Here is a 4,968-nt window from a genome sequence, read left to right as displayed (position 1 = left end):
TTTCAATTAACTTTTTTGAAACAGGAACTATAGGTTTTTCGATTAAACAGGGAATTTTTCATAACGATATTCTCTGTTGAACTGTACTTTAATAAAAGATGTAAAAAATATTTTTAATAATTTTTATTTCTTTTGACACTAATTGAACTGTGAAGTTTAACTTTTCTATTCAGCGCAGAATCAAAGATTGGATGGATGCGTGTCTTCGAAGAAAATTTCAGAAGTATATTTTCCATTCTTTCCAGCTGTTTAGCTTTCTATGAAGATCATTGGACTCTTCTGATAAAAAATGTTTTTTTACTTACTTGGGTTTCTCGCATTAAAAAAAAATAACATTGACATGGTCTTCAACAGGATCCTAGAGCTTTTATCGTAGGAGAGAAAGCGAGATTTAGCCAGTACGATTATCAGGAAAGTTGCAGTATTTTGACTCATTATTTGAGAGAGAGAGAGAGAGAGAGAGAGAGAGAGAGAAGCTAAGACTTTGTAAAGAATGACCCAGGGCCATTTTTGCCAACGGTAAATTTTTCCCCGCTTTTTTCTTACACCCTGAATTTGAAAATCTGAGATTTACTTCAAGACCAATTATTTTTAAAAAATTTAGTAGAATTAATTAAATTGGTTGGCTATCGTAAAAAAGAAACACGCGAAAATGGGATCGTCGATTAATTGATTTAATTAAAGGTCGCGATTATTAATTAAACCCTGCGTTTTTTAAATTTTCCTTCAATATCCTACAATCCGCAATGATATCACAACTCGTTGAATAAAACAGCGTCTCAAATCCTATAAAAATGCTCCATGTGAGATTGAACCTTTTATTGCTCCGCTGCTTAGATAAATTTTTTTTTCTAAAATTACTTCCCATTTCTCTCAAAGCAGAAGAAGTGCCAAATGTAGTCTATATTTTCGCTCCTCGCAAATACCATCGGAATTGAAAAGCCGTCGTTTTTCGAGAGAGCGAAACTTCACTCCGAAACACAAACAAAAAGCAGCAGGGATTTTGTTTCGCGAGACGACGAAGAGAGAAGCCATTTGATCAACTTTTCGAAATGCCAAAGAGAGAGAGAGACTTGGAGAGAAGCCGCAGCTAGCAGCAAAAAGAAGCAGAGTTGCGAAATGACAACTTTCCTCTTTCTCGATCGAGAATCGGCACAAGTGAAATTAACAAACGCGCGCGCGGCATAAAGTTGTAATAAAGCAAAAAGACTGCATTCACAGCGGAGGCAAAAGTTTCCGCGACAACCGACAACTTCTGCCAGCGACACTGTTCTAAATGAATTTCTTTCCTGCACGCGTTCTTTGTTAATAAATAATTGCTGTTCAAATGCTAATTAGCAAAATATTATTTGAATAGAAAGGTTTTTTAAAATACGTAAAATGGTCCTGGGAACTCAAATATTTTAAAATAAATTAAATAAAAAAGTTTTAAATGGTTAATTTGTCTCGGTGTTCACAAAAATGAGGATATCTCGAGTCCTAATGAAGCTAGAAACCTATATTAGGTGTCAAAACATACCTAATTAGACAGCCTACAACTTTTAAATTCAAACTATGTATTTTAGAATGTTCCAAATTTGAGTAATTTGTCATTTTAAATTTAATTTTAGAATATATAAAATAAAACAATATTTAATATTTTCTAAGTGTCGGATGAATTGTTGCCTCAAGTGTTTGAAGCATACCTATAAATTTTCAAGAGGGTGAAACCTGCAGTTTTCGAGAAACAAAGGGTCAAAGGTTGAAAAAGGGTAATTTTTAGTTCAGGTAAAAAGTGAGAATATCAAAATTGCACGATCAATTGATTTTTAATGCTGGGGATCATCCCTGAGAACAGGTTAAAATTCGAACCCTGAGGTCAGGGTAGTCCTGAAACAATTAATTACAAATAATAAATTCGCATTTTGTGGCCACTTTAATGACGCCTGACGGGCTCTGTATTGTTTCGATTTGCAAGTTCTGCACGCCATTCGAACCACAAAGTCAAGATCTTCCAGAATACACGCAATTCTACCCTTAGAAAGCCATTAAGGGCGCCAGGTGACACCCTGAAATGTCTAAAAAGACGTTTTCGAGAGCACATTATATTCTGTTTCAATTTTCGAGGATTTGGAAAGCATATATGTCTGTCAATCTCGTGTGCGCGAAAGCCGGTTTTCGCCCTCGCCCTCGCGTCTCGGGGGTTGGCACTTCTTGGCAGCTAGCAGAGCAAGCACAGGTGCAGGTGCGCTGGGCAGGCAGATCGAAGCCGCCGCCGCGCGCGCTTGAGGGGCCACAGGTGTGTTTAGCGCGCGCCACTTTGCCTCGCTGCCTCATTAACACACGCCAAAATGCACCTCACACTTTTGCTGCTACTGCTGCAGATTTTTCCGCATCGCCCGTCAGACGCACACGCTGTCTGATATTTCAGTCAAAACGCTGAGCTAAAATTTTACAGCCGATGAAGATTTGCAATTTGCACCAAGCTTTCCGCACTTTATTGCCTAATTTCCACGGGATTTTAGTTTAACTGGATGAACTTGGGGACAGTTTAAACTTTAAATCGATGTTATTTAATTTGAATTTTTCTTATTACCCTATTTTTTATTCCTAAATCGATTCTTCAGGGTCGAAATAGGTGGATTTATTAATTTTATCGATTAAAGAATCGTTTTTGACGCGCGAGGAGAGGTGCAAAGCGAATCACACGTTGCTTTGGCGCACAAATTGCTTAAATATTTTAGTCACTATTGCGCAAGCGTCCCCCCTCTGACGTCACAGCTCTCTCAGCTGCTAATTCCAAGCATAAAGCAAAGCGACAGTAGCGAAATCTGCGCAAACCGAGCAAGAGCAGCGAAGCACACGCAGTTCTAGCAGTCACGTGGCTCAATCCCGCCATTTCATTGGCTAAGAGCAGTCACGTGCATTTCTTGCTTCTCCCTCCTCTTGTAAAATCCCCACTCTAATGAGTGTGACATTCGCAGTAGAGCCACTGCTTGAAGAAAGTGGAAGGGAGCGAGATGCTTGCTTTCTCTTAGCCAATGAGATTGCGGGATTGAGTCACGTGACTGCACTGGAATTAGCCCAGGAGCTACAGCTGGAACTGGTGACATCTGCGCATGCTCAGCGAGAATTGTTAAAGAAGTCACGTGACTCAATCCTGTCTGTTAGGAGGGAGTATGGAAGGGAGTTAGCGAGGAGACTAGCTCTAGCTCTTGGCCAATGAGATGGCGAGACTGTTAGAAGCTTGAACTGCGTGAACTTTACTATGCTCTTGCTGGGTATGAACAGTCACGTGACTCAAACCCGCAATCTCATTGGCCAAGAGAGTCATTTTGCTAAGTCTAACTCCCTTCCACACTCCAGACTTACCGTGGGACGTGGGTGCCTGCTCTTGGCCAATGGGATCGCGGGATTGAGTCACGTGACTGCTCACGTGTGCTTCACTGCTCTTGTCTCTGCTGTCGCTTACTCTCTCATTGTCAGAGGGGCGACGCATGCGCAGTAGCAACCAAGAGATTCTTGCATTGTTTTTTTATCGGAATAATTAATTACCGCACCTATTTCGACCCTAAGGAATCGATTGGAGCGGTATTTGAATTTTCAGGCGCATTTATTGGATCTTGACTGTAAACTTTGCTCGTCATCTCGATAAAGTAGAGCAACACCCTCGATGAAAAGTGCAACAGCATCTCGACTTGAAGAAGTCTTGCGGTGTACACTTTAGCAAGCAACACAGGGGGATGACGCACATCGATCGCGTGGTGTTTGGGCGGAAAGTGTCCGCTGCTTTGTACCTGAGAAAGCGAGCGGTCTTCTCTCTCTCTCTCTCTCTCTCTCTCTCTCTCTCTCTCTCTCTCTCTCTCTCTCTCTCTCTCTCTCTCTCTCTCTCCGTCGTCATTGTTACGGGAAATAATGTGGTGGTGGCGGCGGCGGCGCGTCTTTGCGGCCGCTTAGCTCCTGCGAAGCGAAGCCTTTGTGTCTCGCGGCTGCTTTAATTATATATCGCGAGTTAAGAATCTTCTCGGGCGAACATGGCACAAATTTTTGCACACTCGGATTAGCTGCTCGTCTCGTCTTTCGAAACTTGGAGTGGCAAGTCAGGCGAACACCTGCTGAGCTATCATCTCCTTTGCCTTTTGTCTCGTTTTCTATACTTTTCCTTTCCTGCATGGAAATTGAATAATTCATTTAGCGGTGGAAAATTCTCTAGAATCACAAAACTGTGCATGCGTGGTCACGGAAAATTAATTTTTAAAAATAAAACTAGTGGTGGGAATGTTTTACTATTTTTTTACATTTATAACATTTTAAATTACTATTAAAGATATTAAAATCATATTTCCTAATAATTTAATTTAAAAAAATGCATCGAAACCCTGCAGAAAATTTTTGTTTTAGAGGGTGTAAAATATTACTCACCTTTTTTACCTGCGAAAAATGCATTTTCCCCATTTTCGACGGGGTTGAACACCCTCTATAGTGGCTTTGGCTTTTAGGGGACAATATAACGAGTCAAACAGTGTGCAGTTTTTATAAATTTGACATTAAGAATCCGAGTTTAGGTGAAAAAAGTTTTTTCCATAAAAAAAATACCAGTTTGTCAACTAAATCTCGGGTTTTAATGGTTTAAAATACAAAAACTGCATGCTATTCGACTCGTCTTAACATCCCTTAATGAGCTCAAGTGGTTTAGGGGTGAGAAGCACTCAACTTGACTCTGCAATGATGTGCAAACACCGTAAAAATTATAAAAAATCCGGTTTTTTAGGGTGCAGAAAAAGGGGTTGAAGGGTTGGCACCCTCAAACCTCTTCGGCTATCTCAGGGAGGTTGAGACTAGTCTAAAAATGTGTGGCTTTTGAAAATCGGACCATTAGAAGCTGAGATTTGAGCGTTGAAACCTATTTAAAAACCCAAAAAATCATTTTTTTTTTTAAATAAATTTATTGCAATTCACTGGACCCTAGTTGTCGCATCGGCCGCGAGA

Source organism: Cloeon dipterum, chromosome 4, assembly GCF_949628265.1.
Source record: "Cloeon dipterum chromosome 4, ieCloDipt1.1, whole genome shotgun sequence".
NCBI classification, from domain to species: Eukaryota; Metazoa; Arthropoda; class Insecta; order Ephemeroptera; family Baetidae; genus Cloeon; species Cloeon dipterum.
This window is presented reverse-complemented; position numbering follows the sequence as displayed.